Source organism: Salmo salar, unplaced genomic scaffold (genome assembly GCF_965601325.2).
Source record: "Salmo salar unplaced genomic scaffold, fSalSal1 ptg000117l, whole genome shotgun sequence".
NCBI classification, from domain to species: Eukaryota; Metazoa; Chordata; class Actinopteri; order Salmoniformes; family Salmonidae; genus Salmo; species Salmo salar.
In genome coordinates this window covers 1,229,115-1,244,250 of record NW_027675317.1, presented here as the reverse complement: position 1 = coordinate 1,244,250, position 15,136 = coordinate 1,229,115, and the positions used below count along the sequence as shown (strand labels likewise).

The 15,136-nt window shown below is 40.2% G+C and overlaps 1 pseudogene; it reads left to right on the top strand.

The window, feature by feature from the left end:
- The first annotated feature begins 3,243 nt into the window (after positions 1–3,243).
- On the top strand, positions 3,244–11,980 carry LOC145866002 (uncharacterized; annotated as a pseudogene).
- The last annotated feature ends 3,156 nt before the right edge of the window (positions 11,981–15,136 follow it).

The window sequence follows — 15,136 nt, the reverse complement described above, 5'->3', positions numbered from 1 at the left end:
GTTTGAGTCTATTACTCCAGAAAGTACACATGATTGGTCGCCCCCAGGTCCAGACAGTACCACCTGGAAAACTATCCATGTCCAATTTGAATACATGTGAGGCAGCTCCCAATGGGACCAATCAGATTATACTCAGTCCTATAGCGTGTATCCACCTATAACCTACACTGATAAACTACAATTGCATAGCTGTTACTGTGTAACTGCAATGTTGTTTTGACAGCTAAGCTAAAGTTATGTAATAACATAGTAACAAATGTACACTAAATGTAAAATGTTAACATTATGACTTTATATTCTCAAAATAAATATATTACATTTTGTAAAAGGAGGAATGTAATCGTAAAGCCACATAGCACTATTGGAGTGTACTCCACCTCCTGTTTTATAGATGTCATGCTGGCCTGACGAGGTACACATTGTGACACCTGATTGAAGGAGGAAAAATATTAGTTTTCAGAAGTGTTTCAATAGTTCTCAATAGCAAATTGCCAACTATTAAAACAAACACAAAAACATTTGCATATTTTTTTCACAAGAAGTATCAGAATAGAATAGCCAGTTTAATTTAGATAAGAGGACGTTAGATTTATAATTACCCATTTGTCTATGTCAGCGGACATCCCTGGCCAATAAAATATTTTTGAGATTGCATCTCTAGTTTTTTGCTTGCATGAAACTCAACAAAGATGTTGTTGGCCTCCTCAGCAGCACAGACGACCTTTGTCCAGAAGGCACGGGAGGTGTCTTTGTACCTGCTGTACTATAGCTGTAATGGGTCCTATGTGTAGCTGGTGTAGAGAGTCAGGCGCAGGACAGCAGATATGAGTAATCAATGTACTTTTACTCAAAATGTCAAAAATACAAAGTAAAAAATACACGCACACCATGACAGACCGAAAAAACAATAAACAATCACTCACAAAAACCCCATGGGGAAACAGAGGGTTAAATAATGAACCAGTAATTGTGGGAGAGAAATCAGGTGTGTAAAATAAAGACAAAACAAATGGAAAATGAAAAGTGGATCGACGGTGGCTAGACGGCCGGTGACGTCTGTATATATTTTGATAAAGGTTAGATTCTATGAAACTATGACATTTAGATAAATCTCTCAGCCGTTTGGATTTGATAGTCAGCTATTTAGTCATATGCACAGGTGAGCGTAAACGATGCGTTATTAATCCCAATGTTAAATTAAATGATGTTTTAGGTTGAACACTAGTAGATCTGACGTCACAAAAACGTTTTGCCAACTACAAATTAACACAACAACATCGAATTGACACGAGATTTGCTATTAAAAGGCTGATCTCTGAGGAAGATTGGGTGTAAACGACTCAACTCGGCCTTGTGTCATAACAGTTTCAAATTGCTATAAGACGATATAATAAATATTATAGTCATGGCGGTAGATAAGACAACGGGTTGATAGTTTTAGACCAATTAATAACGGAACAATCCACAGATAAAGTGGACTTGTAAATCTCGCCTTCAACAACAAAATCAATGGCCTTTTTCAGAAAAAAATGTTTTTTTCCCCTCCTTGGTCAAGCCCACGGGACAGCCACCATTGCTTTTGTAATTGACAAAGTTACTATCGGTTGCAGGATCCATTCTTCTGAAAACATCCGTTTTCCAAATGAAATCAATCAACTGTGTTGTAATAATCTGCGACGTTGTGACATTTCTGCCAGTTGTGTAATTTGGATAACCTTGCCTAATGTCAGTCATCAATGAAGCTTCTTGTTGTTGCTTTACTGAAAGGTCAAATGAGAAGTATGGCGTAGTGTAGGTAGGCCTGACGTCTTCCATGATATGTTGTGACACTTCAAAAAATAAAAATACTCTACAGTATAAACGCCATTAACAGTAAAACGAAGCACTCTTTCACAAAAAAGAGGCTTCAGCAACCCACAGAAAGACGCCCACGTTTATATATTGTTTTGGAAAACACATGGTGACGTGTAAATACAAACTTATCATTACAATCTTTATCATCTGTGATGCTGATAATATACAGTGTGTTTTCCATAGCAGTGGAGCCATATCACCTTATAGTCAGAAGAACAATGAGTGTGTCTGGATGTGGAATACGTTGGATCTTGGACTAGCCACAGTGATGGAAAATAAATCACTTCATTCTGTCTTTATTGTATATCATGATATCTGTGAGGCAAGACAATACCATATGTTATGATTAAAAAGACAAACCAAACCTGTTGTGTCATTTGAGGTTAACTAAATGTAGAAATAAGGACAGGGGAGAATAAAGAGGATCAGGGGAGAATAAAGAGGATCAGGGGAGAATAAAGAGGACAGGGGAGAATAATGAGGACCAGGGGAGAATAAAGAGGATCAGGGGAGAATAAAGAGGATCAGGGGAGAATAAAGAGGATCAGGGGAGAATAAAGAGGACAGGGGAGAATAAAGAGGATCAGGGGAGAATAAAGAGGATCAGGGGAGAATAAAGAGGATCAGGGGAGAATAAAGAGGATCAGGGGAGAATAAAGAGGATCAGGGGAGAATAAAGAGGATCAGGGGAGAATAAAGAGGATCAGGGGAGAATAAAGAGGATCAGGGGAGAATAAAGAGGATCAGGGGAGAATAAAGAGGATCAGGGGAGAATAAAGAGGACCAGGGGAGAATAAAGAGGACCAGGGGAGAATAAAGAGGATCAGGGGAGAATAAAGAGGATCAGGGGAGAATAAAGAGGATCAGGGGAGAATAAAGAGGATCAGGGGAGAATAGAGGATCAGGGGAGAATAAAGAGGACAGGGGAGAATAAAGAGGATCAGGGGAGAATAAAGAGGACAGGGGAGAATAAAGAGGATCAGGGGAGAATAAAGAGGATCAGGGGAGAATAAAGAGGATCAGGGGAGAATAAAGAGGATCAGGGGAGAATAAAGAGGACAGTGATTATGGATATGCACTCATGTTGACTTATATATTTGAACGTTCTTTTTCGCCCAGAGTACACATTTTAGATTTATTATTGTTATTATTATTGTTATTATTACTACTGTACCTACATTCTTAAAAACTAAGACAGAAAAAGTGTACTTTTTGTTGTCGTAGGAAGAGCCATAAGAGGGAAAAGCAGGATGGGATGGGGGTTTGGGGGATGGGTAGAGAGAACAATAGAGGGCTCTGAAACTATTATTTCTGAAATAACCACTTCCTAATGTGACTAGAGTCTAATACTTCCTGTGGCAGATCAGAGGGCATGATAGCTCACCAAAAATGATTCTGAAGTGTGCCAGGCCTTGCAGTCCCAAGATAGAATTCCAACAGGCCCTTCCCTGTGGCTCAGTTGGTAGAGCATGGTGTTTGCTACGCCAGCATGGTGTGTGCAACGCCAGGGTTGTGGGTTCGATTCCCACGGGGGGCCAGTACGAAAAAAATAAAATTACAATTTTTTTTGGAAATGTATGCATTCACTACTGTAAGTCGCTCTGGATAAGAGTGTCTGCTAAATGACTAAAATGTAAAATAGCCTTGCTGAAATCCCCCCCCCCCCCCCTTTTAATTTTGTGGCTAGAGTCAAATACTTTCTATAGCACAAACTTCACATCAGGATAGGCAACCGAAATGAATCATTAATAGACTAATACACTTGAAACACATAGCCAAACCGAAAACTGCAGACATTACTAGTGCCTCCCCACGATCAAACCGTCATGAAAAATAAAATGAAACGCAGCCTGATGTGATCAGAAACTTCAACTAGCAAGTCGCAGCAATGAAGAATTCGGCACAACACCGAAGCCAAAATAAAAAATACATTTTACTCAACTGCGTTACCCACTCCAGTCAGCAGATGGCGGAAGAAGAATTGAGTGCGTGCGCGTTCACGCGAAGGGGGGCCAAAAAGGCTTCTCAACAGCTTTTACCCCCAAGCCATAAGTCTCCCGAACAGGTAATCAAATGGCTACCCGGAGTATTTGCATTGTGCCGCCCCCCCCCCCAACCCCTCTTTTACGCTGCTGCTACTCTCTGTTTATCATATATGTATGTCACTTTAACTACACATTCATGTATATACTACCTCAATTAGCCCGACTAACCGGTGCCTGTATATAGCCTCCCTACTGTTATAGCCTCGCTACTGTTATAGCCTCTCTACTGTTTATAGCCTCTCTACTGTTTATAGCCTCTCTACTGTTATAGCCTCTCTACTGTTATAGCCTCTCTACTGTTATAGTCTCTCTACTGTATACAGCCTCTCTACTGTATACAACCTCTCTACTGTTATAGCCTCTCTACTGTTATAGCCTCTCTACTGTATATAGCCTCTCTACTGTATATAGCCTCTCTACTGTATATAGCCTCTCTACTGTTATAGCCTCTCTACTGTATATAGCCTCTCTACTGTATATAGCCTCTTTACTGTTATAGCCTCTCTACTGTTATAGCCTCTCTACTGTATATAGCCTCTCTACTGTTTATAGCCTCGCTACTGTATATAGCCTCTCTACTGTATATAGCCTCTTTACTGTTATAGCCTCTCTACTGTTATAGCCTCTCTACTGTATATAGCCTCTCTACTGTATATAGCCTCTCTACTGTATATAGCCTCTCTACTGTTATAGCCTCTCTACTGTATATAGCCTCTCTACTGTTATAGCCTCTCTACTGTATATAGTCTCTCGACTGTATATAGCCTCTCTACTGTATATAGCCTCTCTACTGTTATTTTTCACTGTCTTTTTACTGTTGTTTTTATTTCTTTACTTATCTATTGTTCACCCAATAGCTATTTTTTACTTAAAAAATTGCACTGTTGGTTAGAGCCTGTAAGTAAGCATTTCACTGTAAGGTCTACACCTGTTGTATTCGGCTCACGTGACAAATAAACTTTGATTTGAATGTATTAGACAATGTAAACACACTAATAGACCAGGAGGAATAATACCCATTTTATGCAGGAATGTAACAACATAATTACATCGTTACACTAGCATAAAAACTCGGTAGTACAGAGTAGATACTTCATATAACTTGCGAAATATTGCATTGTGGGTAGTTTAGGAGGTATCCCAAAATAAATGAATAAATTGTTAATAACACAAAAACATAACTGTTTGTACTTATAGGTAACCAGATCGTGAATACGACTAGCTTACTAAGTCTTTAACGACACTTTATTGTTACACTGGCGAGTAAAAACTCATGCTTCCTACACTTTAACTTTTTGTCTGACAATAAAATAATCATTTTACTCAACTGCGTTACCCACTCCAGTCAGCAGATGGCGGTCTGGGAATTTAAGGTAATGCTGTTGGTGTGACGTATAATGTAGTGGACGGAACGCTTCTTTCAACAGTAGCTAAAGTTACTCAGCCACCTCGGTAGCTTGCTAGACAAAATAGCCGAACAATAAAGCTCTTTAGACGCTTTAGTGTGTATTAGGCACTGTGTTTTAAACCCACTACTGTCGTCTAGTTAGTTATCCGATTTACGGTGTTGTTATTATTATTCAGCTAGCTGGCTGGTTAAGTTAGCATTAGCCTAGCTAGCTAACATTCCCGACCATGAGTTCACTAAGCTACTCTCCTCCTGCTAAAGAAGAGGTCTGCTGGACGGAGAAAGATGGTCTGTGGCTTAACGTTGTCGTGAAAGAGGAGGAAGAGGATGTCACAATACAAAAACAAGTAGAGGGTGTTACAGTGAAAGAAGAAGAGAAGGACGCGTTCAGAGTGAAAAGAGAGGAAGAAGAAGAGGAGGAAACTGGATATCTGGGCCCGGTTTCCCAAACGCATCTTAAAGCGTCCAATGGTTCTAACGGTGAACTTAGCCATAAGATGGTTTTGAGAAACCGTTCCCTGATTAACACTAGTAAGTACTGTCTTAAATACAGAGGCACAAACTGCAGTTGTTGAACTGATGTGTGGTGTTAAAGGGGAAATCTGCAAAAGCTACATCTATATTTGGACTTTTAAATTATTTATTTATAGCCATTGATTCTTGAAGAATATAACACATGCCTCATGAGCTTAGTTCAACTGTTGGGTCCATCAACCAGGGTCCATCAGAACCCCAAATAAGCTTAATTTTACTCCAATGTTTAGAAACAATGTAAACCAACACTGTATAGCCTCAACATGGTTAAAACTATCATGTTTATCATGGATAGTCAGTCCTTGCATCCATCGGTCTGTCTATGAATTTGAGACTAGTTACATTTCTCCATCATCTTATTACCAAAAGTGTTTGAACTGCAGATTGGTTGGTTGATTGATGTGTGGGTTTTTTAAACAGCAACAAAATGGCTGCCCAGAGGCTTGGTTTGGTAAACAGCTGAGGGATGGGGGAAGAAGTGTAACCACTCTCAAATTCATAGAGAAGCTATTGTAGCAACCGTAACCAAACACCTAGCGACCTCGTCAAGAAGTTAAGACATCTTGACGTAACAGTTATAAAGTGTTGGCGAAACATACCTAGATTCAATTATATTAATTAATTGTTTTGCACACACCAGCATGGTGTGTGCAACACCAGGGTTGTGGGTTCGATTCCCACGGGGGGCCAGTACAAAAAAAAAATGCATGAAATGGAATGTATGCATTCACTACTGTAAGTCGCTCTGGATGAGAGCGTCTGCTAAATGACAAAAATGTAAAATGTAACTCCAAAAAGTTATGGGACACTGTAAAGTCCATGGAGAATAAGAGCACCTCCTCCCAGCTGCCCACTGCTCTGAGGCTAGGAAACACTGTCACCACCGATAACTCCACGATAATCGAGAATTTCAAGAAGCATTTCTCTACAGCTGGCCATGCTTTCCTCCTGGTTACCCCGGCCAACAGCTCCGCAGCTACTTGCCCAAGCCTCCCCAGCTTCTCCTTCACCCAAATCCAGATAGCTGATGTTCTGAAAGAGCTGCAAAACCTGGACCCGTACAAATCAGCTGGGCTAGACAACCTGGACCCCTACAAATCAGCTGGACTAGACAACCTGGACCCCTACAAATCAGCTGGGCTAGACAACCTGGACCCCTACAAATCAGCTGGACTAGACAACCTGGACCCCTACAAATCAGCTGGACTAGACAACCTGGACCCGTACAAATCAGCTGGACTAGACAATCTGGACCCTCTCTTTCTAAAATTATTTGCCGCCATTGTGGCAACCCTTATTACTAGTCTGTTCAACCTCTCTTTCGTATCGTCTGAGATTCCTAAAGATTGGAAAGCTGCTGCGGTCATCCCCCTCTTCAAAGGGGGTGACACTCTAGACCCAAACTGTTACAGACCTATATCCATCCTACCCTGCATCTCTAACGTCTTCGAAAGCCAAGTTAACAAACAGATCACTGACCATTTTGAATCCCACCGTACCTTCTCCGCTGTGCAATCCGGTTTCCGAGCTGGTCACGGGTGCACCTCATCCATGCTCAATGTACTAAACAATATCATAACCGCCATCGATAAAAGACATTACTGTACAGCCCTCTTCTTCGACCTGGCCAAGGCTTTCGACTCTGTCAATCACCGTATTCTTATCGGCAGACTCATCAGCTGATAAGAACAACCGATCAATCAACAACCGATCGCTGCCTGCACCTGCCCGCCCATCAAGCATCACTACTCTGGACAGTTCTGACTTAGAATATGTGGACAGCTACAATACCTAGGTGTCTGGTTAGACTATAAAATCTCCTTCCAGACTAATATTAAAATATTAAGCATCTCCAATCCAAAATGAAATCTAGAACCGGCTTCCTATTTCGCAACATAGCATCCTTCAGTCACGCTGCCAAACATACCCTCGTAAAACTGACTATCCTACCGATCCTTAACTTCGGCGATGTCATTTACAAAATAGCCTCCATCACTCTACTCAGCAAACTGGATGCAGTCTATCACAGTGCCATCCGTTTTGTCACTAAAGCCCCATATACCACCCACCACTGCGACCTGTATGCTCTTGTCGGCTGGCCCTCGCTACATATTCGTCGCCAAACCCACTGGCTCCAGGTCATCTATAAGTCTTTGCTAGGTAAAGCTCCACCTTATCTCAGCTCACTGGTCACCATAGCAACCCCCACCCATAGCACGCACTCCAGCAGGTATATCTCACTGGTCATCCCCAAAGCCAACACCTCCTTTGGCTGCCTTTCCTTCCAGTTCTCTGCTGCAAATGATTGGAACGAATTGCAACAATCGCTGAAGTTGGAGACTTATATCTCCCAAGGAAGTTATGGGCCAATTTGTTACAAACCCTCATTGTCAGGCTGATGGAAAAGCCAAAGAGCATTTTACTGGTTGAAGTGTTTTTTAAGTATAAATCAGTTGATATGCGACAATAACACAAACATATTAAGCAGGTGATTCAAATGAGCCTGACAATTATAATCCAAAATAGTGTGAAATGAACTCATAAGCAACCTGGTAATGGATGTTACTCCCCTGAGTTTTCCCCCATTCACATTCAGAATACATTGTGAAAAACTAAAATCTTTTCTCACCATTTTTGCCCCAGGCAGATATAGTACATCCATAAATATCGGTTTCCTAATTAGTGGGGAGGAGTTTCTACAACCAAATTGCATGTGCATCGCCCTCATGCCGCAATTTTAGCAAACACAGAAAGGGGCCTATATTGGAGACCAAAAGTCGTCTGGCACACTGCTTAGAGTTTCAACAACATGAATAACTTATTTCTAGCCTACAATCATCTATGTTACTACTAATGTGAAAACAAGACAAAATATGACTTTTCTTGCTCATTTTAAGGCAAATGTCAAATAATTGTAACATTCATTACAGATGTCAATTGTTGTCCAACATCATGGCTCCGCTGTTGGCATCACCTTTTACAGTGGATTTCCGCTGTTGTGGGCCTTTAACCATCTGTCTGACTTTGTTGTTCACACAGGAGAGATACTTCACTATCGTGGATCCTCTGGGGAGCCTCAACAACCTCATGATGCTGACAAGGCAAAGAAGAGTCTCTCCAGATCAGAACACCTCAAGAAAAACCTGCAGAGATCCACAGGGAAGAGAACTCACTGCTGCTCTGACTGTGGGAAGAGACTCACCTCATCAGGCATTAAAATTCATCAGAGAATCCACACAGGAGAGAAACCTTATAGCTGTGATCAATGTGGGAAGAGTTTTGGTCAATCTGGAAAACTGAGAGTACACCAGAGAATACACACTGGAGAGAAACCTTTTAGCTGTGATCAATGTGGGAAGAGTTTCACTACATCAAGCATTCTGACTGTACACCAGAGAACACACACAGGAGAGAAACCTTATAGCTGTGGTTAATGTGGGAAGAATTTTACTACATCTGGCCATCTGACTTCACACCAGAGAATACACACAGGAGAGAAATCTTATAGCTGTGGTCAATTTGGGAAGAGGTTTGCTGCATCTAGCACTCTGACTCTACACCAGAGAACACACACAGGAGAGAAATCTTATAGCTGTGATCAATGTTGGATGTGTTTTGGTCAATCTGGACATCTGACTCGACACCAGAGAACACACACAGGAGAGAAACCTTATAGCTGTGATCAATGTGGGAAGAGTTTCACTACATCAAGCATTCTGACTGTACACCAGAGAACACACACAGGAGAGAAACCTTATAGCTGTGATCAATGTTGGATGTGTTTTGGTCAATCTGGCTCTCTAACTCTACACCAGAGAACACATACAGGAGAGAAACCTTATATCTGTGGTCAATGTGGGAAGAATTTTACTACATCTGGCCATCTGACTTCACACCAGAGAATACACACAGGAGAGAAATCTTATAGCTGTGGTCAATGTGGGAAGAGGTTTGCTGCATCTAGCACTCTGACTCTACACCAGAGAACACACACAGGAGAGAAACCTTATAGCTGTGGTCAATGTGGGAAGAGTTTTGGTCAATCTTGCCATCTGACTCAACACCAGACAACACACACAGGAGAGAAATCGTATAACTGTGATCAATGTTGGAAGAGTTTTGCTCGATCTGGAGAGCTGACAGCACACCAGAGAACACACACAGGAGAGAAACCTCATAGCTGTAATCAATGTGGGAAGAGATACTCTGATAAAAGATCTCTGATTAAACATCAGAAAATTCATGAAGGAGTTGTTACATGATATCTGTGAAATAAAATGTAGAATGTTTAAACATTGTAGTAGGAGTATTTTAATGATGTCACAATGTAGAATGTTTAAACATTGTAGAAGGAGTATTTTAATGATGTCACAATGTAGAACCCTAAACGTTTGCCCCCTGTTCTATTGATTTCAGCATGATATGGATATTAGCCTCAGGGGGAAAATCCAGGCTCTGAAATGGAAGAGTTACTATTTATGAGTTTTAACAAAAAGTGACTAACAAAAAGAGTTGTTACACTTACCATGTTGGTGACCCACTGGAATCAAAATGCAACACTTCAAAATGTATTTGGCTGTTTTCTACCAGTTGTCCTCTAACCAGGGATGTACACATTATTCCCAGATTCCATGTGGTTTTTGAGCTGCTAGTTTTAACAGGACGTGCAACCTCATCTCCCTCCTCTCGCACAATTGATTTCAACATGATATTAATGAGTGATGACAAATAAGTGTTGTGTTCCTTTGTTTAGTGACCCCTACATTTAAATGCATCACTCCAAAATGTAGCTGACTGTCTTCTGCAGGTTGTCCTCTAACCAGTGAGGTAGAATATATCTCCCATTTCCATGTGTTTATTTTAGTTGTTAGTTTCAACATCATGTACAACCTGATTTCCCCCTAATCGATATCAGTGATTTATTCCTACTTGTCAAAACAACAGCGTTTCTGGTGCTTGTACAGTTTTATAAGGTGCTTGTTTTAAATAATACAAGTAATATGATTATTGTGGCAGATGTTTGTGTATGTATTACATTTTATGTTTTCAATTTATCACAAACTGTTTCTGCATTTGGACTATTGATTTGGACACGTTTAAACTGTGACATTGGGGGATATCTCACCTAGCAAAATGTCGTTGAAAATAAGACTATGCCCGACATACAATATAAGTTGAAAAGAAAACAATTTAATTTCAACATACTTACAGCCTATACACATAGTCGCAGTACAATAATCAATTATATGAACAATCCTACATCACTCCAGGATTTATTTACAACATTCATGTGCTAAATGTCTTTATTCCACTACTGAAGAAGCAGGACTCAAACATTCAGCCTGACAAAATATACATTTTATGCCTCACCATTAAGTGAATTATTGCTAATACATATTAACAAAGGGGTGTACATTTGGGTTTTATATTTCATGTTTAATATTCATGTAAGATTTAGTAATCATAATTATTTATGCAACCAACTGACAATTTTTGGTACAATTATATTGACATTGCTGCCCTGCTTTTAGAATATCAGGGTTCATTCTCAGATGTGCCAAACCAAATGTACTAGAGCATGACATTGGGGACTGGGCCCCGATCCAACAACATGCCTATCTAGTGAACCCTGAAAAGAGAGAGAAGCTCTGCAGTGAGGTGGAAAGTTACTACGGATATTAAGGAGCTAGTTCTAGAAGCTAGTGAGTTTTAGGAAGACGAGAGTTCTAGAAGCTAGTGAGTTTTAGGAAGAAGTGAGTTCTAGAAGCTAGTGAGTTTTAGGAAGACGAGAGTTCTAGAAGCTAGTGAGTTTTAGGAAGATGAGAGTTCTAGAAGCTAGTGAGTTTTAGGAAGAAGAGAGTTCTAGAAGCTAGTGAGTTTTAGGAAGACGAGAGTTCTAGAAGCTAGTGAGTTTTAGGAAGACGAGAGTTCTAGAAGCTAGTGAGTTTTAGGAAGACGAGAGTTCTAGAAGCTAGTGGGATTTAGGATTCTATAGAAAGAAAAAGGAGAAACAAATAATCCTATTGTATATTATTATTTAGAAATACGTGTTTTTTTCTTGTTTTTAATTGTTGACAGCCAGTAGACACCATGTTTATATTCTAGAAGGTGAAGCATTGTAGTTGGTTATAATGAGAAATGGAAGTTGTTTTCTGTTGGTGGTGAGCAAACTTGTCCATCAAAAATATAGGATATATTTGTTGTCTTAAGGGATAAGGTGTTACAGGCTTTGGTTTTTCCATTAATGTTTTGAGGTTGGACTTTAGCTCGTTAGCACGTCTAGCTCGTTAGCACGTCTAGCTCGTTAGCACGTCTAGCTCGTTAGCACGTCTAGCTCGTTAGCCCGTCTAGCTCCGTCAGCCCGTCTAGCTCGTTAGCACGTCTAGCTCGTTAGCCCGTCTAGCCCGTTAGCCCGTCTAGCTCGTTAGCGCGTCTAGCTCGTTAGCACGTAGGACGCACTGATTGGTGTCACCTCGTTAGTCAGTATGTGTTACACCTGTGTTGGCTTGTCCATGTCTATCAGAGCCCCTCCTAAAACCCCACCTGTTTAGTTGTGGTTGTTGTCAGTGACTTTGTTAGTTCCCTCTTCTTTTTAAGTCACATTTTAGATTTTTCTTTGTGGGGAACGTAACAGCAAACAATGTAGTAAAACAAGCTGGTATTTTTTATTGTATGTTGCATCCAATTAATATTTTAATCAATGGCATTTCCTTAAAATGCTCATTAGTTTTTTATCCTCAGTATTTGTTTTTTCCTGTGAAGACATTGCGTTGCATCATGTCTGAAATATACTGTATAATTAAAGCTTGATTTTGCTGATTTGCTTTGAACATATTGTAATACAAATGACTGACCAATCAAGACTCTTGCCAAACCAATGATCTAATGTGTTAAAGCAACACATTTCTTGGTCCATAGTTTTTCCAGCCTGCTGAAGGCGTGGTGGAGCGGTAAACACCACCCCCGGCTCTACCAGGGGCTTGAGGTGGTCTCCCACAGCTCTGCTTATGTCATGTTCTGTGGCCTTGCTGTTCCATTTCTGACTGCCCCTGCAACACAGAAACACATTTAGTTATATTATATAAAACACTCAAAGTAATGGATATGGAGCATCTATGGCCTCAGTTACACCTGGCACCTAAATGCGACTTCTGTCATCCGATCACTCCAAGCTGCATTAGGTTCAGATCTACCAGGATGGGCCTTTGACATAGTCTGGACGCAGTCAGACCACTGAATATGCATAAGCAATGTAAAGAGATGGGGTGAATGAGTGGGGAAAATACATTCTACACAAATTACCTTCATAATAAATCAAATCTTATTGGTCACATACAGGTGTTCAGCAGATGTTATTGCGGGTGTAGTGAAATGCTTGTCCTAGTTCCCACAGTGCAGCAATATCTAACAATTAATATCTAACAATTTCACAACAAATACCTAATACACACAAATCTAAGTAATGGAATAAGAATATATAAATATATGGACGAGCAATGTCAGAGCTGCATAGACAGATACAGTAGAATAGGATAGAATACATAGACAGATACAGTAGAATAGAATACAGTATATACATATGAGATGAGTAATACATAGACAGATACAGTAGAATAGTATAGAATACAGTATATACATATGAGATGAGTAATACATAGACTAAGATACAGTAGAATAGTGTAGAATACAGTATATACATATGAGATGAGTAATGCCAGATATGTAAACATTATTAAAGTGACTAATGATTTCAAGTCTGTGTTTGTAGGCAGCAGCCTCTGTGTTAGTGATGCTATTTAACAGTCTGATGGCCTTGAGATTGAAAAACAGCTTCTGTCTCTCGGTCCCTGCTTTGATGCACCTGTACTGACCTCGCCTTCTGGATGATAGCAGGCTGAACAGGCAGTGGCTCGGGTAATAACAAAGAACAAATGTGTGTGTCTGAGGGGAAATTAACTTTCATACAGCCAAAAGGGGTGAGAAATTACACCAATATGAGTGGACAATTTGAACTAATGTTAATAAACATGGATGATGGAACATATTCCCTTTGCTGACGTGATGGCTATTTAAACCTCTCTAGGGTACGTGGGACGGTAGCCTCCCACCTGGCCAACATCCAGTGAAGTGCAGGGCACCAAATTCAAACTACAGAATTGTAAATATTTAACATTCTTGAAAATACACATGCAATATGTCAAATTTAAGCTTGACTTCTTGTTAATCCAGCCACGGTGTCATATTTCAAAAAAGGCTTTACGGTGAAAGCAAACCATGCGATTATCTGAGGACAGCACCCCATCAAACAAACACAGACAATCATATTTCAGACCGCCCGGCGCGACACAAAACTCAGAAACAACGATATAATTCATGCCTTACCTTTGAAGATCTTCTTTTGTTTGCACTCCAATTTGTCACATAAGCATCACAAATGGTCCTTTTGTTCGACTAATTCCGTCGTTATATCTCCAAAATGTCCATTTATTTGGCGCGTTTGATCCAGAAAAACACCGGTTCCAACTCGCCCAACATGACTACAAAATATTTAATAAGTTACCTGTAATCTTTCTGCAGTGATACTCCATCACATCTGGTTTGCACTTAGTGTGACTATCATTTGTTTTTCAACAGGACAATGACCCAACACACCTCCAGGCTGTGTAAGGGCTATTTGACCAAGAAGGACAGCGATATGTAGCATCAGATGACCTGGCCTCCACAATCACCCGACCTCAACCCAATTGAGATGGTTTGGGATGAGTTGGACCGCAGAGAAGGAAAAGAAGGAAAAGCAGCCAACAAGTGCTCAGCATATGTTGGAACTCCTTCAAGGTTGTTGGAAAAGCATTCCTGATGAATTCCTCATGAAGCAGGTTGAGAGAATGCCAATAGTGTTATTGTTGTCACTATTATTGTACAATGTAGAAAATAGTAAAAAAAAAATATGTAAAAAATGGAATAAGTGTGTCCAAAATGTTAGTCCAACTAGTCTCCCACTGTTTAACCAGAATAACATGAGTTGTGTCCTTCAGACTGTTAGTCCATAATAAACTTGTCTCCCACTGTTTAACCAGAATAACATAAATTGTGTCCTTCAGACTGTTAGTCTATAATCAACTAGTCTCTCACTGTTCCCACTGCTGATATTCACAGAGAATAATTACAAGGATCATATTTCACAATCATTCCCACTGCTGATATTCACAGAGAGTAATTACAAGGATCATATTTCACAATCATTACCACTGCTGATATTCACAGAGAATAATTACAAGGATCATATTTCACAATC